Raw genomic sequence first — 22,883 nt, 5'->3', positions numbered from 1 at the left:
ACGAGAAGCGGCGTCACCGTCTGTCCCCGTACAAAGTTGTCAGAACAGTACTGACTCTATTTTCTAAATTTCTGTGACTTATTTTATTTACGAACCAGACGCTTATAGCTGTTACTATTGTTCATCTATGTCGCCCGTGTCCTACCCACGGCCCCTCTGTCCATCAGTCAGCAGGATCCATCACATTAACCAGAGAAAGGACGTGGGGCAGCCCCGGGTGGTTCAGCGGTTTAGCGCCTGCCTTCAGCCCAGGGCGTGATCCTGGAGTCCTGGGATCGAGTCCCACGTCGGGTTCCTTACATGGAGCCGCCTTCTCCCTCTGCCAGTGTCTCTGCCTTTCTCTCTCTGTGTCTCTGTGTCTCTCAAGGATATATAAATAAAATCTTAAAAAAAAGAAAAACGAGAGAAAGGACAAAAAGCATACAATCCTCTCAAGAGTTGCAGAAAAAACATTTGACAAAATACAGCATCAAAAGCATAGTGGGTTTTGAGGAAATGTCTATCAACAGAATAAAGGCCGCTAGGAAGCTGACATCATCTTCAAGGGTGAAAACCTGAAATCATCTCCCCTAAGAGTAGGAACAAGCCAAGGAGGTCCCCTCTCAGCACTGGAAGTCCTAATGTAGTCAACAGACAGGAAACAGCAAAGGTTTCACACCTGGAAGAGGGACGTCACACTGTCCCTACTTGCTGAAGACTCGGTACTAGAAACAGGAAACCCGAGAGCCCACACCAAAACCTGTTAGAACTAATGATTGAATTCAGTAAATTCACGGGACACCAACTGAACCTACAGAGCTCAGTAGCCTTGCTGTGTCCCGACAATGAGCACTCAGGAAGGAAATGAAGGACGTGACTCCCTTCTCAGGAGCATCACAGAGAATAAATAATGAGACTGAACCAAAGGAGCACAAGACTTGTGCACTGAGCCGTACCAGGCTCTGGGAGGTCGTCCTGGGCTCGTGGGGTGGGAGCCTCATCTTGTGAAAATGTCCGCAGTTCCTGAAGCCACCCTCGGTTTCAATGTCATTCCTATCAAAATCATGGTGGTAGATCCTAGAAATAGGAAAAAAAAAAAAAAACCTAACATCCGTCAGCCCCCACAAATGACCCCGGACAGCAAATCAGTATTGGAAAAGCAGGATAGAGTGGGACGCAGCACTTTCCTATTTCAAACGATGTCACAGAGACACAGGATAAAGCAGTGTGGTTCTCGGACCCCCGGCTGGCTCTGTCGGTTAAGCATCCGACTCCTGACCTCACCTCTGGTCCTGATCTCGGGGTCCTGAGTTCTAGCCCTGGGTTGGGCCATGAACGAGGCGTGGCACCTACTTAGACCCACAGGGGGTGGTTCCAGCATAAGCTGAAGGAGCAGAACAGAGAGTTCAGAAGGAAATGTGCTCTGATACAACTGATATTTTTTAACTTAATTTAATTTAAACCCAATGATTTAACGTATAGTGTTTTCGTTATAGCGAAAGTATAATTCTACTTTCAGAGGTAGAATTCAGGGATTCACCCGTTGGAGAGAACAGCAGTGCTTGTGACATCACCTGCCCTCCTTTGTGCCCGTCCCCCGTTAACCCCTCCCCCCCCCTCCAGCGACCTTCAGTTTGTTTCCTATGATTAAGAGTCTGTATTTCCTGCATCTGTTTTCATCTTATTTGTCTCTCCTTCCCTTCACAGTAGTTCATCTGCTTTGCTTCTTTAATCCCACCTATGAATGACACCACACGGTCATTCTCTTTCCCGACTGACTTATTTCACTTAACATGATCCCTCTAGTTCTATCCGCGTCATTGCAAATGGCAAGATTTCCTTCTCTTTGATAGCTGAGTACCGTTCCTCTCTCTATGACCATCATCTATCTCCCATCCTCTTTATCCATCATCTGGCAGAGGGCACCGAGGCTCCTCCCACAGTGTGGCTACTGTGGACCTGGCTGCTGTAGACATTGGGGCGCAGGTGTCCCGGCATTTCATTGCATCTGTATCTTCGGAGTGAGCTCCAGGCCGTGCACCTGCCGGTCGCAGGGCAGGTCTATCGGTAACTTCCTGAGGAGCCTCCTGACTGTTTCCAGGGCGGCTGCACCAGCCCGCGGTCCCGCCCACAGTGGAAGAGGGTTGAGTGAGTCTTGGCGGACGTGGTAAAAGTTTGGTCCACATTTCATTTCGCATCCTGTGGGCTCCAATTCATTGTCCTTAAGTATTTCTGGGGAAGCCGGGTGTTGGGCTCCATTTCAGCGCGACGTTTCTGAAGCTCCTAGGTCTCAGCTGGAGCCTGGAAGGAGGCAGGTCCGGCCCTGGGCGCGGGGACGCCGCCTCCTGCACGGCCTCCTTCAGCTCCTGAGCGTCCCGCAGGGGGCGCCCGAACCCAGGCCCGGGTCAAGGGCGCACATGCGCAGTAGGCCTCGTCCGCCAGCAGTAACAGGAGCCCCTCTGCGCTCTGGAGGCCTGAAGAGGACGTGGGGCCGCGTCCACGCTGACAGGAGCCCCGGCCTCCTCAGTACCCGCGGGTAGGCTTCAGGACCATGTGGGGCTGCCTCCACGGTGACAGGAGCCCTGGCCTCCTCAGGACTCGCGGTGAGGCTTCCAGAGGATGTGGAGCCCCGTCCTCGCTGACAGGAGCCCGGTCTCCTCAGGACCCGCGGTGAGACTTCAGGAAGATGTGGGGCCGCGTCCTCCCTGACAGGAGCCCCGGCCTCCTTAGGACCCACGGTGAGTTTTTGGGATGACGTGGGGCTGTGTCCGCGGGGACAGGAGCCCCAGCCTCCTTAGGACCCGCGGGGAGTTTTTGGGATGACGTGGGGCTGTGTCCGCGGGGACAGGAGCCCCAGCCTCCTTAGGACCCACGGTGAGTTTTTGGGATGACGTGGGGCTGTGTCCATGGGGACAGGAACCCCAGCCTCCTCAGGACCTGCGGTGAGTCTTCGGGATGACGTTGGGCAGCGTCTACGCTGACAGGAGCCCCGGCCTTCTCAGGACCCGCGGGTAGGCTTCAGTCCCATGTGGGGCCGCGTCCATGGTGACAGGAGCCTGGCCTCCTCAGAACCCGCGGGGAGGCTTCTGGAGGATGTGAGGCATAGTCCACAGTGACAGGACCCCTCTCGTCCTCAGGACCCAATGTCTATGACTCAGGAAGACATGGGGCCACGTCCGCCAAGACAGGAGTCCGGCTTCCTCAGGACCCGCTGGAGGACCCTGGAGGCGCTGTTCAGAGTCACATCCACCTCAGCAGGGCTACTCAGAACGACAAGGTAAGTGAATGGGGAGAATTGAGATAGGGTTAGGGTTTAGGGTGAGCAATAGGTGGTTAAGGTTAGCTTAGATGATATGGATTAGTGATCATGGTTATGCATACGAGTTACTGGTGAGGGTGAGGGATGGGGTAAGGGTCAAGAGGTAGGAGTTAAAGTAAGGTATTAGGGACTAGGAAATTGACTTAGGGTCTGGATTAGGGTAATGTTACAGATAGGTTATAGGGTTTAGGGTTAGGGAATAGAGGGAGGGAATACGGTTAGAGATAGAGTGGGGGATGGGGTTAGAGTTTAGGGTAAGGGGTGAAGGCAGGGTTAGGGTTATGGGTTAGGGTTTGGGCTAGGGGTTAGGGCTAGGTTTAGGGTACGGGTTAGGTGTTAGGGTACAGGTTAGGGATTAGGGTACAGGTTAGGGTTAGGGTTAGGGGTTAGGGTTAGGATACGGGTTAGGGTTAAGGTACGGGTTAGGGTACGGGTTAGTGGTTAGGGTTAGGGTTAGGGTTAGGGTTAGGGGTTAGGGTTAGGGTACGGGTTAGGGTACGGGTTAAGGAGGGTACGGGTTAGGGTTAGGGTATGGGTTAGGATACGGGTTAGGATTATGGTTAGGATTAGGGTACGGGTTAGGGTTAGGTTACGGGTTAGGGTTCGGGTTAGGGTACGGGTTAGGGTTAGGGTACGGGTTAGGTTTAGTGTTAGGGTACGGGTTAGGGGTTAGGGTACGGGTTAGGGGTTAGGGTACGGGTTAGGGTTAGGGTTAGGGTACAGGTTAGGGTACTGGTTAGGGAGTTTTGCATTACTCTGAACAACTGTATACGAATCTTTGTGTAAACATAAGTTTTCATTTCTCTGAAACAAATGCCCAGAAGCACAACTGATGTACTGTGTGATACAGGTATAGTCAATGTTTAAAGTAACTGCAAAACTGTTTTCCAAAGTGGCTGGGACATTTACAATCCTACCACAGTGTAGGAGCAATCCAGTTGCTGTACATCCTCCTCAATATTTAGTATGTGATTATCTTCTTAAAAATTATGGTACACTACAAATAATGTAAAATCAACCATCTTCACTGTTTATAAGCATATAACTCAGAGGTATTAAGTATATTCATGTTGTTGTGCAATGGATCTCCAAAACTTTTCCATCTTTCAAATCTGAAATTCTATGCCTATTAACCAATGCCCTCCTTCTCCCCTTAATCCCAACATCTGGTAACCACCATTCTTTCTATTGCTATGAATTTGGCTACTTAAGATACCTCATTAACTGGAATCATATAATATTTGTCATATTGTGACTGGTTCATAATACTAGGCTTAATGTCCATTCTGTAGTGTGTGACAGGATTGCCTTTTAAGGTTGAATGACATGCCAGTAAATGTATATACCACACTCTGTATATTCTTCCATCCATTCATGGATTTCTTGTGTTTACCTTTTTTTAAAAAAGATTTTGTTTATTCATGATAGACATAGAGAGAGAGAGGCAGAGCCACAGGCAGAGGGAGAAGCAGGCTCCATGCCAGGAGCCCGACGCGGGACTTGATTCTGGGACTCCAGGATCACACCCTGGGCCAAAGGCAGGCGCTAAACCGCTGAGTCACCCAGGGATCCCCTTGTGTTCACCTTTTGTGAATAATGCTGCTATGAACAGGGGTGTGGAAATATCTCAAGACCTGCTTTCGATTCTTTTGGATTATACCCAGAAATGAAATTGATAAATTACACGGTAGTTCTACTTTTGCTTTTTTTTGAGGAACTGCCACACGGTTTCCCATAGTGGTTTTCCAGAGCTTCTAATTTTTCCACATCCTTGTCAACACTTGTTATTTTCTGATCTTTTGATAGTACTCTTCCTAATGGGTGTGGAGTGATATTTAACTGTGGTTTTGATTTGCATTTCTCTAATGATTAGTGATGTTGAGCATCTTTTTGTAAACTTGTTGGTCATTTGTATATCTTCTTTGGAGAAAGGTCAGTTCATATTGTTGAATCCTTTTTAAACCAACTTACTTGATTTTTTTCTATTGAGTTGTAGGAGTTGTCTACATACTCCTTATATTATTAATCCCTTATCACTTTAATGATTTATAAATCTTTTCTCCCATTCTATAGACTTTTTTCACTCTGTCCATTGTGCCCTTTGATGCATGAGTGTTTTAAAGTTTGATGTAGTCCCATTTGTCTTTGCTATTATTGCCTCTGCTTTTGGTGTCACGTCCCAGAAATCACTGCCAAATCCAATGTTATGAAGCTTTCCCCTGTGTTTTCTGCTAGGAGTTTTGGAGTTTGGGATCTTATATTTAGGTCTTTAATCCAGTTTGAGGTAACATGCATATGCCATTATCTTATATTTTAGTTATTTTGATAGCTTGTAGTGATACCTTATCATGGTCTCAATACTTTACTAAAGGGTAGTGACGTTGAACATCTTTTCATGTGCTTATCTGTCATTTGTATATCTTATTCAGTGAAATTTCTCTTTGTGTCTTTCTTTTTGGGTGTCCATTTTATAATTAGATTGTTTGGTTTTTAAACATCGAGTTCTCAGGCTTCTTCACATAATCTAGATAAGACTCCTTTGTCAAATAATATAGCATGTAAATATTCTCTCAGGATGTAGCTTGTCTTTTTATCTTTTTAACAGAATCTTTCAGAGAACAAATTATTTTATTTTTATGAAGTCCAATTTTTCCTATTACAGATCATGCTTTTGGTGCCCTGGGATTTTTCGTTTGTTTTGTTTTTAAAGATTTATTTATTTTAGAGAGATGGGGGGGGGGGGTTTGCAAAGGGAGAGAGAGAATCCTCAAGCAGACTCCCAGCTCAGCACAGAGCCTCACACAGGGCTCAATCCCAGGACCCTGAGATCATGACCTGGGCCAAAGTCCAAGGCTTCGTTAACTGAGCCACCCAGCTGCCCCATTTTTTGTCGTGTTTAAGAACTCTTTACCAAGACCCAGGGCACAAGGAATTCCTCCTATTTTATCTTCTAAGAGTTTTATAGTTTTACAGTATACATATGCTTGATATCCATTTTGAGCTTTTTAATAATGTGTGGGGCTTAGGTGGATTTCTTAGACAGACGGATTACACAAATCTTCATTTCTGAAGTGTGGGGATCATTAATACTCCTGCCTGAATTGGATCATTGTAGTTTTCCATCAGCTTTAATCACAGAAACTGGTAGTAGTAAAAGTCATCCTAAAGGCTCACTTGTATTTCAGACACCCTTGGCCTTATTTCCACCGTGTAGTAGCAGCCCAATTTCCCCTTGCTAATTGAGATCAATGATCCCACACAGTACAGTACCTCCCAAAAATATCTTCATGTTTATTGAACACTCAAAGGTCTATCCACATTTCTCCTCCCCACACCTCTTTCTCACCAATTTTCTAATCATATTCCTTCCAAATTGCTAACCATCCAGCTAAACCGTTGGCCACAGCCCAAAACCATACTTCTGACTACTTCTTCCAAAGCAAAATGAACAATTAGCTGCACCTGATTGTTCCCACTCAGAAGATTTCCTTTCACCACTGTCCTTCATGGATGTCCCAGAAAGGGACTGTGGTGCCACATTTGTCCACTTTTGAATGGTGCGTGCATATTATCTGTAAACCAAGCTTCAGCTTTCACTTTCCTAGTCAACTAACAGTGCAGACATCCCTAGGAGGCCATAGATGCAGGCTAGGAGAGAGAAGGTAATGTAGCAGGAGTGAGGTCCGTGGGCTTTTGGGTTATGTCTTCGTGTAATTTCCTTGTGCCTTCAGGGCATGTACAAGCCTAATCTTGTATGGACCGCTTCCATTCAACAATGGAATACTGTTGTGCATGCCCGACCCTATGGCTTTATTGGTCAGACGATGTCTAGCTTAATACCGGAAGCTCAGACTGCATAGTAACTTGGTAGCATCAGTCTCTACCAAGGCCCAGTAGCAAGCCAAAAGCTGTTCCCCAAAGAGAGATAATAGGGTTTTTGGAGGATAATAGGAATTTCCTCACAAATACTAGGTGTCCACATTGTGACTCACATCCAGAAAGCCTCTACCTACCACTGCTGCTTTGAGAACTATTGGATCTGCTGCATCATATAGCCCAAGTAGCAGAGCAGCTTGCATGACAGCCTGGACTTATTGCAGAGCCCTCTCTCATTTTGAGTCCCACCCAAAACTAGCAGCTTTTCAAGGTCACTCAGTAAATGGACCCAAATGAGGAATATGTTGCCTCCAAAATCCAAGGAGGCCCACTAGGCATTCTGCCTCTTTTTTGCCCTTTAGAAGGAATATCTTGACATGCCTGGTGCCAAGGGACCTCTAGAAATTTCACTGAGGAGAAAGGCCTTTGAATTTATCATATTTAGTTCTCACCCTCTGACATGCCAATGTGTTGCCAATAACTCTGGAGTATTTGCTACTTCTTACTCACTAGGTCAATCAATATAATGCCATCAGGACCCATGTGGTGTCCTGTGGAAGGGAAAGACAATCAAGATCCCTGTGGACCAAATTATGATATATAGTTAGAGAGTAGATATACCTCTGAGGTAGGACAGGGAACGTGTACTTCTGGTCTCGCCAGCTAAAAGAAAAGTATTCTGTTGGTCTTTACTAATAGATGTCAAGGTGTGGTAAAGGCATTTTCCAGATCAAAAGCTGCATACCCAGGTATGGGGGATGTGTTAATTTACTCAGCAATAAAACCACATCTGGAACAACACTTACAATTGGAGATACCATCTAGTTAAGCTTACTAGAATTTACCATCATTTTACAAGATCCTTCTGTTTTCTGCACAGGCCAGATATGTGAATTGAATAACCTATGAGAGATTCGCCACTCACCCCCCAATTTTCCAAGTCCTTTCAAGTCCTTCATGGTGGCACTAATCTCTTCCAGAATGTGGAATTTCTGTTGGTTTACTATTTTCCTAAGTAGAAAGAGTTCTAGTGAATTCTAACCCTCTTCCTTCCTACCGGTATAGCGCTATTCCAGAAGCCAGGGAAGCAACACAGTTCAGCCAGTTACTGAGTATGTGAATTCAATAAATGTAATTCCGTTACACAAGATCGCTCTGGAAACATACCAGACGTGCTCGGAGATGCCCTGGCACCAAACTGCCTTGCTCACCTGCTCTCCCTAAGCCCCTGTGCTGACTAGTGGACCACAGTGACATTTTAGGTTTCCTGAAATTAGTGTCAGTTTAGAACCAGTGTCCAGTAATCTCCAAATTGGAAATGTTGGAAAACAAAGAACAGATGGAACACATTTTTTTTTTAAAGAGAGTACAAGCAGGGTGGGAGGGGCAGACAGAGATCAAGAGAGAGAATCCTGGGGATCCCTGGGTGGCTCAGTAGTTTGGCGCCTGCCTTTGGCCCAGGGCGCGATCCTGGAGTCCCGGGATCGAGTCCCACGTCGGGCTCCTGGCGTGGAGGCTGCTTCTCCCTCCTCCTGTGTCTCTGCCTCTCTCTCTCTCTCCATGTCTATCACAAATAAATAAATAAATGAATCTTAATTTGCATTTCCCTGATGGCAAGTGATGCAGAGCATTTTCTCATGTGCATGTTGGCCATGTCTATGTCTTCCTCTGTGAGATTTCTCTTCATGTCTTTTGCCCGTTTCATGACTGGATTGTTTGTTTCTTTGCTGTTGAGTTTAGTAAGTTCTTTATAGATCTTGGAAACTAGCCCTTTATCTGATACGTCATTTGCAAATATCTTCTCCCATTCTGTAGGTTGTCTTTTAGTTTTGTTGACTGTATCACCTCACACCAGTGAGAATTGGGAAAATTAACAAGGCAGGAAACCACAAATGCTGGAGAGGATGTGGAGAAAAGGGAACCCTCTTACACTGTTGGTGGGAATGTGAACTCGTGCAGCCACTCTGGAAAACTGTGTGGAGGTTCCTCAAAGGGTTAAAATTAGATCTGCCCTATGACCCAGCAATTGCACTGCTGGGGATTTACCCCAAAGATACAGATGCAATGAAGCACTGGGACACCTGCACCCCGATGTTTCTAGCAGCAATGTCCACAATAGCCAAACTGGAAGGAGCCTCGGTGTCCATCGAAAGATGAATGGATAAAGAAGATGTGGTTTATGTATACAATGGAATATTACTCAGCCATTAGAAATGACAAATACCCACCATTTGCTTCAACATGGATGGAACTGGAAGGTATTATGTTGAGTGAAATAAGTCAATCAGAGGAGGACAAACATTATATATTCTTATTCATTTGGGGAATATAAATAATAGTGAAAGGGAATATAAGGGAAGTGAGAGGAAATGTGTGGGAAATGTCAGAAAGGTAGACAGAACATAAAGACTCCTAACTCTGGGAAATGAACTAGGGGTGGTGGAAGGGGAGGAGGGCGGGGGTGGGGATGAATGGGTGATGGGCACTGAGGGGGGCACTTGATGGGATGAGCACTGGGTGTTATTCTGTATGTTGGCAAACTGAACACCAATAAAAAATAAATTAATTATAAAAAAAATAAAAAAATAAATGAATCTTAAAAAAAAGAGAGAGAGAGAGAGAGAGAGAGACAGAGAGAGAGAGACAGAATCCCAAGCAAACTCCATGAGGGGCTCACTCTCATGACCCTGAGGCCATGACCTGAGCTGAAATCAAGAGTCAGACACTTAGCTGATGGAGCCTACCCAGGCATCTCTGGAACAAATTTTCAGAAAGGCAAGGATTACAATAACTGTGAATGGTCTTAGAATGATGTTAGAGAAGGTGGCAAAGCAGGAAGCTCCAGGAAAACATCTCCCATTCTAGACAAAAATTGTACTTGAAGAATATGTCTGATGTAACTATTTTGAAATTCTGGGGTCTTTTCAAAGGCTTGCAGCCTTCAGGGGAATTACTGGGCAGCACACTGTGGTTTCTCTCCACTCTCAGCATGTGGTGGCCACTCAATCCTCATCTTCGGCCACATGGCAGACATTCATGTCTGCATCCCTGACATGTCATGAATGTGATTTTGGGGGGCTAATGTAGACAATATGGATCTTTCCCTACAAGTATCAGGGATTTATACTGTGATTGCTGCTTCTGATCTTGGAGGTACAGGCAGGGAGGTAGACTGCCATTGTCGCAAACCTACTGGCTAAAGAAGCCACCAGGGAAATTAAGAGACAGGGTTTTATTCCAGCCCCCTTTATTTTTCCCTCTTCTCCCTCTGGGAACTGGACATTTGAGGACTAGGACATTCAGAATGAATTACATATATTATGGAATTTAGGAAATCACCACAAATCCCCAGTGTAACACTGGCTCAGGGGCTCTCTGAATCTCTCACCTGCCAAGGGAGGGAGCACTCAGCTTTCTCACCATCTCACCCAGACATGGGACAAAAGGAAAGAGGAAGGTGAGGCTCGGAGGCTGCCAGCACTCCAAAGTCAAAAACTGAGTTGGGGGCACCTGGGTGGCTCAGTGGTTGAGCGTCTGCCTTTGGCCGATGGTGTGATCCTGGGATCCTGGGATCGAGTCCCACATTGGGCTCCCCACAGGGAGCCTGCTTCTCCCTCTGCTTGTGTTTCTGCCACTCTCTGTGTCTCTCATGCATAAACAAAATCTTTTTTAAAAATGAGTCCAACTCTTAATCTTTCATCTAGCAGGCAAGTTTCTGCTATGTTCATGTAAATATTGCTCTCTTAACTACCCACCCTGAGGTCACTCCCTTCAGGGCTGACCATCTGACCTGCTGTTGGGGACTCAGCCCTCCTTGCCCTTCCCTCAAGTTCCACCCCCTCACCCATGTGCAGGCACATCCTCTCCTCTCCCACAGTGAGAAGTGCTGCTTACAAGCAAGAGAAATTCACTCTAACCACCAAAGCAATGGGGATATACTGAGAGGTGAGGGTCATTCCTCATTGTGCCAAAGGGAGAGACAGACACCTGGGAAGACGGAGTCCCGGCTGCTGTGGGAACGGTGGGTGCCACCTCCATGTCCTCTTGTGGCTGCCTTTGGTCACCGCTCAAGACCTGAGTTCCAGGAGGAGAGAAACTGATGGGACCCACAGAGGCAGCGGGTCTGCTCCTTGACCCAGTGACTGTGCCCTGGGGCTGGGGTCCTCATACTGGCCCTGGCCTACTGCGGTGAAAAAGATGGGGAAATCATTAGAACGAATGTTCGAGGCACTATCCTCAGGAAGGGTGTGTGAGGGCCATGAGGTTCAGAGCAGCCAAGTAAAATGCCCAAGGTCACACAACAAGGAAATGGTGATGTATTATTCTTTCTATGGATTGCTCCATCAATTTGCCAATATTTTGTTGAGGACTTTTCTGTTCATGGGGAGATGCTGGTTTGCAATTTTCTTTTCTTATAATATCCTTGTCTGGTTTGGCATCACTGGTATCCTGGGTCCATGAGATGATCTCAGAAGTATTCCTGCCTCCATTTTCTAAAAGATTTTCTATAATACTGACTTTAATTATTCCTTAGGTTTTTGATAGAATTTACCAAATGAAGCCAGCCAGGCCTGGAGTTTTCTTAGTGGGAAAGTCATAAATTCAATTTGTTTCTTATAATTTTGAAATAATTACAAACTTAGAGAAAACCTAGACATACATTTGTGAGAAAGTTGCAAAACTGACACCATATCACCCCTGAAGATTTTGGCATGTATTTCCTACAAACAAGGACTTTTCCCCACACACAACTGCAGTGCATCCTTGAAAATGAGGGAGCTGTCATGGATGTAGAGCTGACACCTGGTCCTCTGGCCTGTACTCAAGTCTCATCTATAATAATGCCCTGCAGAGTAAAAGGTACTCCATGTCTCCTCTCCAGTCCCTGGGTACTTTCCAACACCACAGCCAGCTGTTTGTAGAACATGGAAGGCCCCTCATCTGGATCATCTGACATGTCCTCATGCATAGATTAAAGTCGTGTATCTTTGGCAAAACATCTTGAGGTAATGTTGTGCCTATGTCCTTGTAGGAGGCCCACAAGTTCTCCTTGTACTACTGACAATCACGCACTGAAGCTGGGATCTCCCACAGTCTCCACCATGATGATACTCTTTCTCCTTTGAAATTACTAAGCATTTTGTAGGGAAATACTTTCCAACTATATAAATACCCCCTTCATCATAGAATTTTCGATGTAATCACTGATGTATTTATATCTGTAATATGATTTCCTATTTTACTGAGTTAGTCCGTTCTCTCACTGTTTCTCTTGACATTCAAACCATCTCAGACTTGACCAACAGGAGGCCCTCCAGGCTGGCTCCTGTATCCCTGTAACATGCCTCCAGTCTGTGAGCCCCTCCTTGCTGTTTTGGCACAAGATGCTCCAGGCTTCACCTTGTAATTTTCCTAACATGGCCCTGGAATCATGGAGCTCTGGTTCATTTGTAGAAGCTAAGACCTGGGATCATTGTTATTGGATGTTATAGATAGAGACTATCTATCTATTATCTATCTTCTATCTATCTATCTATCTATCATCTATCTTCATCATCATGTATTACTTATTATATACCTTATTTTACCTTATTGTATCAGTATACCTCAGTACCAATTTCTAGATTAATGTTGTTGTGGGCAGAAAACAGAAAGTATGGGGCTCACTTCTCTGCAGAACTCCAGTTTCTGTCTCCCCAGGTGCTGGAACTCACTGCTTATCATTTGCTTCCGATCAGCCCCATTCTGCCCAATTCCTCAGCCCTGAAACAGCAGGCGCTTTGAGGGGAAGCAGCGGGAAGTCAGACTCACTAATGTCTTGGGATTCAGGCCCCTCGTTAATTTGTTTTTGTGTGTAAAGCATTTTTATTTAAACTCTTAATATAACAAGGACAACAAAAGAGCAAATGAGGGAGTTTATAGTTTGGGAGTTGATGCTGGTTCATATCAGAGGAAAGTCAGCCAACTGTGGGCACAGGTTTTGAAAATTCTTCAGACCTTGAGACTCAGACACTATGTCCTTTTCATGTCCACCGGAGCCACATAGCTAAAGTGCTGTATGTTCCATCTTTGTTTCCTTCAGATGCCTCTTCGTATCATATTCCTTGGCTCCATGACAAGCAGGTCCTGCATCCCTCCCGCCTGGGTTAGTCTTTCTTTTTTTTTTAAGATTTATTTATTTATTTGAGAAACAGAGATTGTATCCACAAATAGGGGGTAGGCAGAGGCAGAGGGAGAGAATTTTCAAGCAGACTCCCTAATGAGTGTGGGGCTAGACTCGGGACTCGATCTCAGGACCCCAAGATCATGACCTGAGCCAAAATCACCAGTTGGACACTGAATCGATTGCTGGACATTGAACCAGGCTGAAAGCACCCCTCCTGGGTCACTTTCTAACCAAAAACTCCAGGCTGGGTAACTTTGCCACGTGTTTCATGTCAAAATAACACAAACTTATATCCATTTATCCAGAGAAAGGGAAGGAGAGAACATTTCCAATTCAATATCTGAGGCTAGCAAACCTTGATACAAAAGCTTCACAGAGGCATTAAATACAAGGGTAATGAAAGTCAAATCTATAATCACTAAAGAAAACATTACAAAACTATATGATATAAAATGCTATCAAAGTACCAGACAGTATTAAAGGGTAGTACAGTGTGATCAAACAGACTTATTCTAGAAAAGCAAGATTGATTTAGCATTCAAAAATCTACTTAAGTAATTAACCATATCTATAGAACATATGATCATGTCAGTGGAGGGAGAAACATTATTGTATAAAATTAAAAATCCATTCATGATAAAAAGAAAAAACTATGAATAGAAGTAAATTTACTTAACCTCTTGATGTGTCTTCAAAACACTCAAACATCATGCTTGATGGTGAAATCTAAAAAATCCTTCTCCTTGAGTTTTGGAGCAAAGTACAAATGGCTGCTCACACCATCCCCATTCAATGATGGGCTGGAGATGCCACCCAGACTCAATAAGACAAGAAAGAGAAAAGTAATGAGACTGGAAAGGAGTAGATAAAGATGTCATTTGTTATTGATTACATCAATATGAACACTAAAAAAATCCAAAGAAGTCTATGAGAAACTACTATGATTAATAATCAGAGTTACTGGACATAATTTTATATTTCTAAACAACAGCAACAATTGGAAAATTAATTATTAAATGACACCATTTATAATTGCTTCAAAAATAAAACACTTAGGAAAAGATTTAATAAAGTATATGTAAAAATATATATGTTTGGAGTACCTAGGTGGCTCAGTCAGTTAAGTGTCCAACTCTTGATTTTGACTCAGGTCATTGATCTCAGGGTCGTGAGATGAAGCCCCATGTCAGGTTCCCTGCTCAGCACAGAGTCTGCTTAAGATTCTCACTCTCACTCTCCCTCTGCCCCTCCCTCCATCCGCACCCTCTCTCAAAAACAAATAAATAAATGGATAGATGATTGTAAAACATTATTGAGAGACATAATGAAGACCAAAATAAAGACAGATATGCCTTATCCATGGATTAGAAGACTCTATTATAAGGGTAGCCTGGGTGGCTCAGTGGTTTAATGCCACCGTCAGCCCAGGGTGTGATCCTGGAGACCCAGGATCGAGTCCCACATCAGGCTCCCTGCATGGAGCCTGCTTCTCCCTCTGCCTGTGTCTATGCCTCTTCCTCTCTGTGTGTCTCTCATGAATAAATAAATAAAATCTTTTAAAAACAAAATACTCTATTATAAAATGTGAATTCTTCCCCCAAATTATCTATAGAATCTAACAATCCCATTCAAAATTCCAGCAGGTATTGTGGAAGTCAAGTTAATTAAAAAATTTATATGGAAATGCAAGACTAAAATAGCAAATACAATACCAAAGAAGAATAAGAAAGAAGATTTACATTACCAGATATTAAGACTTACTAATTAAAAGCTACAGAAACTCAGACAGTATGATATGAGCATATGATTAAACAAATAGATCAACAAAACAGAATAGTGTTTGGTGAGTACAACCACTTTGGAAAATTATTTAGCAGAATCAGGTAAAACTGATCATATGCAGATTCTACACTCCACAAGTCCCCCCTCTCCTGAGCATGTAACTGTGGCAGGTGGAATGATGGCACCTCAAAGATGGCCACCTAATCCCCAGCATCTGTATATATATTCTGCTACATGCAACAAATAATTAAGGTTACAGATAGAATTAAGATTACCTTATCAGTTGACCTTGAAATAGGGAAATTATCTGGAATTACTCAAGTGGCTCCAATCTAATGAGATGAGTCCATAGAGAAGGAAAGCAGAAGAGTCTGTGAGAAGCACTGGACTCACCATTGCTGGCACTGAAGATGGAGGAAGGTGTCACAAATCAAGACATGTGAGTGGCCTCTGAAGCTGGGAATGGGGCACCTGGGTGGCAGTCAGTTGAGCATCTGACTCTTGGCTTTGGCTCAGGTCATGATCTCAGGGTCATGAGGTCAAACTCCGCATTAGGCTCCACACTCAGCACAGAGTCTGCTTTGGATTCTCTCTTCCTCTCCATCTGCCCCTCCTACTTATTCTCTCTCTCTAACAAATAAATAGATGAAGAAAGCAGAGGAGGAAGGAAGGAGGAAGGAGAAGAAAAGAAGAAGAAGAAAAGAAGAAGAAGAAGAAGAAGAAGAAAAAGAAAGAAGAAGAAGAAGAAGAAGAAAGAAGGAGGAAGAAGGGAGGAGGAGGAGGAAGGAAGGAGGAGGAAGAAAGAAGGGGAGGAAGAAAGAAGGAAGGAGGAGGAGGAGAAAGGAAGAAGGAGGAGGAAGAAAGAAGGAGGAGGAGGAAGGAGGAGGAGGAGGAGGAAGGAGGAGGAGGAAGGAGGAGGAGGAGGAAGGAAGAAGAAAGAAGAAAGAAGAAAGAAGAAAGAAGAAGAAAGAAGAAGAAGGAAGAAGGAAGAAGAAGAAGAAAAAAAAAAGAAGAAGAAAAGAAGAAGGGAATGGCCCTCAGCTCATAACCAGCAAGGAAATGGGACCTCAGTCCGACAACTTGTTGAATCCTACCAACAAGCTGAATGAACAGGAAACAGCTTCTCCCCTGGAGCCTCTAGAAAGAAATACAGCCCTGCTAACCACCTTAAGTCTAGCCTGGTGAAACCTATATTAAACCTCCGACTCCTTACAGAACTCTAAGAGAACACATTTGTGTTGTTTTAAGCCACCAAGAAATTTGTTACAACAGCCACTTACAATTAATACAACAGAGCAAGCAAAAAACATTACATATTCAACCACAGTCCACCCCTTGGTTCCCGAGTATGCATGCAGATTTGCATACACATGTACACACACCCTTTCCCTAACTAATTATTCCAAAGACTGCACTTCTCATAATGCAACAATCCTTTCAATCACAAAAAACTCCTCTTCCTTTGGAAGATGGCTCAGGACTGGATCCAAGTAGATCATACTGCAACAAGCTGAAAACCTGGGGGTGCTGTACACGCATCATGGAAGGTGAAAATGTTCAGTTTCATGATCTTGCAACCATGGATTTAACAGTTACCCAGATATCTAACCTAATCAAGGAAGGAAAGCAGAGCAATCAGAATAAAAACTCTCTTTCAGAAAAGGAAATGTAAATCCAGTCATCAGTGGTCTGAATAACACATCACGCCCCTCTGGATAGGGAGAAAGTGACGTCCTGCTCAATGGACAGCTTGGCTGGCTGGGTTCCCCCTGCACGGAAGACTTGATTTCTGCTCCCTTCTGTTCTCTGTGGCCCTACTAAAAGGGTTATTGCCTGGGGACAGCATTCTGAGAGGGGAGGTAACTATCCTGGAGGTGGCCTTGGGGACTGAACAGTAAGAGGCTCCTGCGCCAGGGCACCCTTCGCTGACACTGTCCCAAACACTATTTTGATGCCAATTGATTGATTTCCTGAGTCCTGCCATGACTATTGGTCCTATCTCTTTAGTCAGTGGCTTCTGGCCCAGCCTTCTCTCTGCCTCCAAAACAGTGGGAACAAAGAACTGGGATGGCCAGGTGGCCCCAAACAGTCCAAGAACACCTCTCAGTCCCCAGGCCACCACCCCACCCAGATTTATGGTAGAGCCAGAGGCACAGAGGCCTTCAGCAGCAGCAGGCCTATCGAGAGTGGTTTGGGGGGCAGGATCCCCTGATCCTCCAGGCTATCACATCCTGGCTTCCAGAATACCACAGTTTGATGATCCCATCCCTAACGCTGCCATGAGCCAAATAATTCAGCTTTTGCAATTCAAGAAGGTAGACAATTGCTGACTTGTAAGTGGCCCTGGTCCTCTGCACTCTTAAATCTCAGGAGACTTTCCAGCTGGCAACTTCCTCCTGTCCAATCTGCAGGACTGAAACGAAATACGTCAGTTGTGCACTGCCTCACTGATGGCCTCAGTAAAGAGCCAGCTCGCTAACAATGTTGGCTCCTCCCCACAGGTGCTAGGCACCGAGACCCAGTGCCCTTGCTAACAGTGAGCAGAGCATGTCCAATCATACAATGAAACACACACCCTGGTTCTTTTAGGAAGCCTATACGGTATAAGCCTATACCCTTTATCCAATTAATTATTACCAAGTTTTCCTTGTTGTAAAGTCCAAAGGGTCCAGTTTAATACATTATCCACATCATCTGTTTTTTAAAAATATGCAGAGAAAAAACACTAGAGGACACCATGGACAGGGAAATTAGGCAATACCATTGAAACTCAAGTGATTCTAGGAATAAAGATGCCACTGAATTAGCAGAAGTCTTAAAAGTCTTTTTTTGAGAAAAGATTGTAAAAGACTCAGAGACCACTTTTTCAGCCCCCATTACATTAAAGATAAAGAGGCTGTAGCGCATGGATCCCTGAACCTGCAGCACTGGCCCTTAAGTCCCAGGCTATGAAATGCATTCCCAGATTTTGCTGGAAACGGCCTGGCCTCTGCATCACCCGGGAAGAGAAGGAAGAGGGAGAGGAACCCAGGAAGGAGCGTGGTCTCTGTGGCACCACCATGGCTCTCTTACTTGTCAGGGGGGTCTCCACCTATGGCTGTGGAGGGACTGCAAAGGCGCTGCTGGGGGGATGGGCAGGAAACGCTTCCCTTCCTCCACGTTCAGCCCGGGCCCTAGACCCCTCCGACTGCAGCTCACAGTTGGCCGGGTGCTCTTCTGACGTCTGCAAACACTTGGGAGTAAGCTGCTCTCAGGACTGGGCCCCGTGTTTCTGCCTCCACTCCTCGAATCAACTTCATTAAACTCAAGGAAGGGGTCTGATGTGCAAAGGAAAACACCGAGATGCCTATCATGCCTCCTGGAGCATATACAGTCGGTCACTAATGTATCGTATTACTGGTGTTCTTTAAGTGCCCTTGATTATTTTCATTCTATGATCAGTTAAAATAAAAGCACTCCTACGTCATCCCCATACCTGAGGGGTGCGAAGCCTACTCTTCAGGAGCCTGAAGCACCTGGAGCATCACACACGCAGCGGGCACAATGGCAGAGCGGCTCTTGGGCACACAAACACGAACACGCACTCGCACAGGCCCCCGCTTGGGCGCTCCCAGCTCCACCAGCAGCCACCGAAGAGCTGGATACACCCTGCCGGGCGGTGTCCCTAACCACCGAGGGGCTGGGGTACACCCTGCGGGAGTGTCCCTAACCACCGAGGGGCTGGGGTACACCCTGCCGGGCGGTGTCCCTAACCACCGAGGAGCGGGGTACACCCTGCGGGAGTGTCCCTAACCACCGAAGAGCGGGATACACCCTGCCGGGCGGTGTTCCTAACCACCGAGGGGCTGGGGTACAACCTGCCGGGAGTGTCCCTAACCACCGAGGAGCGGGGTACACCCTGCGGGAGTGTCCCTAACCACCGAGGAGTGGGATACACCCTGCCAGGCGGTGTCCCTAACCACCAAGGAGCTGGGGTACACCCTGCGGGAGTGTCCCTAACCACCGAGGAGCGGGGTACACCCTGCCAGGCGGTGTCCCTAACCACCGAGGAGCTGGGGTACACCCTGCGGGAGTGTCCCTAACCACCGAGGAGCGGGGTACACCCTGCCAGGCGGTGTCCCTAACCACCGAGGAGCGGGGTACACCCTGCGGGAGTGTCCCTAACCACCGAGGAGCGGGGTACACCCTGCCAGGCGGTGTCCCTAACCACCAAGGAGCTGGGGTACACCCTGCGGGAGTGTCCCTAACCACCGAGGAGCTGGGGTACACCCTGCCGGGAGTGTCCCTAACCACCGAGGAGTGGGATACACCCTGCCAGGAGTGTCCCTAACCACCGAAGAGCGGGATACACCCTGCCGGGCGGTGTTCCTAACCACCGAGGGGCTAGGGTACACCCTGCCGGGCGGTGTCCCTAACCACCGAGGAGCGAGGTACACCCTGCCAGGCGGTGTCCCTAACCACCAAGGAGCTGGGGTACACCCTGCGGGAGTGTCCCTAACCACCGAGGAGCGGGGTACACCCTGCCAGGCAGTGTCCCTAACCACCGAGGAGCTGGGGTACACCCTGCGGGAGTGTCCCTAACCACCGAGGAGCGGGGTACACCCTGCCAGGCGGTGTCCCTAACCACCGAGGAGCGGGGTACACCCTGCGGGAGTGTCCCTAACCACCGAGGAGCGGGGTACACCCTGCCAGGCGGTGTCCCTAACCACCAAGGAGCTGGGGTACACCCTGCGGGAGTGTCCCTAACCACCGAGGAGCTGGGGTACACCCTGCCGGGAGTGTCCCTAACCACCGAGGAGCGGGGTACACCCTGCCGGGAGTGTCCCTAACCACCGAGGAGCTGAGGTACACCCTGCGGGAGTGTCCCTAACCACCGAGGAGCGGGGTACACCCTGCCAGGCGGTGTCCCTAACCACCGAGGAGCGGGGTACACCCTGCGGGAGTGTCCCTAACCACCAAGGAGCTGGGGTACACCCTGCGGGAGTGTCCCTAACCACCGAGGAGCTGGGGTACACCCTGCCGGGAGTGTCCCTAACCACCGAAGAGCGGGGTACACCCTGCCGGGAGGTGTCCCTAACCCGCAGAGCCTGGGAGACCCGCAGAGCCCGGGAACCCGGCAGACCCCGGGGGACCCCGCAGAGCCTGGCCGGCATCCACAGGCTCAGAGCACTTCCCCAGGGACGCGGAGACCCGGAGCAGCCTCCAGGGGCACAGGGTTCCTTCCCAGCACCTGGAGGCAGGTTTGTGAGAAATTTCCAAAGCCTCTAGAAGTACCGATCCTAATTCTGCGTAAAGTGCCGCGATCGAGGCCATGTACAAAACGGCAAATGGCCCATGACACCATGTGTGAAATGTCCAGAATAGCTAATCCAGAAAGTAGATGAGTAATTGCAAGGGAGTGGGAGAGGGGAGGCGACTGCTACCAGGTGAAGGGTTTCCCTGGCCTGATGGAAAAGTTCTGGAACCCGATAGCGGTGATGGTTATACAGCATCCGGAGTGTACTTAATGCCACTGAATGGTTAAAATGGTAACATTTATGGTGTGTGTATTTTACCACAAATATATATATATCATAAAACTTCCTGGTAGGGGCATAGGTATCCCAGAACCAGCTCATCAGAAGTTATTTTTCCAGGGTACGGAAACCAGTCATCACTGGTTAATTGAAAAAGATGTTTAAGCACTGGATGTTATTCTGTATGCTGGTAAATTGAACACCAATAAAAAATAAATTTATTATAAAAAAATAAATAAAATAAAATAAAATAAAATAAAATGGGGTGAGGGGTCCCTAAGAGTGTTATATATACTGAAAATTGTATTTCTTTTTTTTTTTTCCAAGAGTAAAAAACATCAGCATATACCAATTTGCCCATTTTGTTCTGCTGATTCAAATCCAGGTGTTGGTGGCCCTACAAACCTCCTCAGGGCTCTGTTTCAAAGCAGTTTGTGAAGATTTAACAAACGAATCTACCCAAAGTCCTTTGAACTTAGTTACATCCTCCAGTGCCCTAATTTTTTTAAATGTAAAATGAAATCGTCCACATTTCCACATAATACAGTGATGGGACACACAAACTAACATTGTCAGCAAACCACACAAGGATGGCACAGGTTCTGCACCATGGCATCTGTGTTATCATTGATCCCCAGGCAACCTAAGAGGTGGAGACTTCTGTTATCCTCTGGGTTGAGGCCAAGTCACCAAAGCTGGGTGGTGAGGGGGCTGCCCAACAGAGACCCAGCCCCTCTCTGTGGCTTGTTCAAAGGGGCTGGGATCCGGCTGGAGAAGACCAGGGCAGACCTCGTGGGACAGGGTCCCCCGGTTAGCAGGCTCCAAGGAGCCTTACAGGGTGGGGGTGGGGGCTGAGCTATTGAGCCTCTCCTCACCCACTTGGCTGGCTTGTCCCATTTGGGGCCATTATGAATAAAGTGCTATAAATAGTCCCCAGCAGACACATGTTTTCATTTCACTCCAGTGGGTAGACAGGAATGGAATTACTAGGTCATGTTTAACATTTTAAGAAACTGAAAGTTTAAAAAAAAAAAAAGAAACAAAGTTTTCCACTAATGGCAATTCCAGTTACTCTAAATCCCCTCCAACACTTGGGTGTCAATCTTCTGAATTTTGGCCATTTTAATGTATGTGTACAAGTAATTTACTTTAATTTGCATTTTCTGATGAATTATGATGGTGCCTATGATCTTACATGCTTTTTGGTCATTAGCATATTTTCTTTTTTTTTAAAGATTTATTTATTTATTTATGATAGACATAGAGAGAAGAGAGAGAGAGAAAGAGAGAGAGAGGGAGAGACACAGGAGGAGGGAGAAGCAGGCTCCATGCCGAGAGCCCGATGCAGGACTCGATCCCGGGACTCCAGGATCGCGCCCTGGGCCAAAGGCAGGCGCTAAACCGCTGAGCCACCCAGGGATCCCCGCATATTTTCTTTAATGAGGTATCTATTCAAATTATTTGCCCATTTCTAATTGGTTAGTGAAAGTCCTTCATGTATTCTGGATACAATTCCTGTCTCAGCTACATGTACTGCAGGTATTGTTTCCCATTCTGTGGCTTGCCTTTTCGGTTTTTTAATTTTGGTGAAGTCCAGTTTATCAATCTTTTTCTGCTACGGTTAGTGATTTTGGTGTCCCATCTAAGGCATCTTTGCATATTGCAGGGTCACAAAGATTTTCTCCTCTCAATGTCTGTAGGATCTAGAACTATCTCCCTTTTTTCCTTGCTGTTGGTAATTTGCATTTTCTTTTTGGCGGGAACTGATTACTCTAGCTGGATGATTAACAATTTTGTTGATATTTTCAGTTTTTGGTTCATTTAGCTCCTCCATTTTCTGTTTTATTGTTCTGCTTTAACTTGATTATTTCCTTTCCTTCTACATGCTTTGGGCTTAGTTTATTCTTGTGTTTCTAGCTTCTTAAGGAGGCAACCCAGATCACTGACTGTAAAACTTCCTCCTTTACTTATATAAGATTATAATCTTCCTTCTACACAATCATCTTTTAACTGTACCCCACAAATTTTGGCATGTTGTCTTTCATTACCACTTAGAAATGTTTTTATTTTCCCTGTGATTTCTTCTTTGGCCCATGAGTTATTTTAAAATGTATTGATTTTCATATATTTGAGGACTTTTCAGATGTTTTAATTATTGATTCACAAATATTGTGGTCTGAGAATATACTCTATGATGATTAAATGATTTGAATCTATTTAAATGTACTAAGGCTTGTTTTATGGT

General features: G+C 46.0%; 1 long non-coding RNA gene across 1 annotated transcript; it reads left to right on the top strand.

The window, feature by feature from the left end:
- The first annotated feature begins 2,386 nt into the window (after positions 1 to 2,386).
- On the top strand, positions 2,387 to 9,604 carry LOC140613218 (uncharacterized). The gene is made up of 3 exons (XR_012014396.1): positions 2,387 to 2,649; positions 3,117 to 3,256; positions 4,727 to 9,604. It is a non-coding gene; the product is annotated as an uncharacterized lncRNA (long non-coding RNA).
- Positions 9,605 to 22,883: the final 13,279 nt, after the last annotated feature.

Source organism: Canis lupus, chromosome 21 (genome assembly GCF_048164855.1).
Source record: "Canis lupus baileyi chromosome 21, mCanLup2.hap1, whole genome shotgun sequence".
In the NCBI taxonomy this organism is placed as follows: Eukaryota; Metazoa; Chordata; class Mammalia; order Carnivora; family Canidae; genus Canis; species Canis lupus.
Note: the sequence above shows the minus strand (reverse complement) of the source record. Positions and strands in the feature narration are given on the sequence as shown.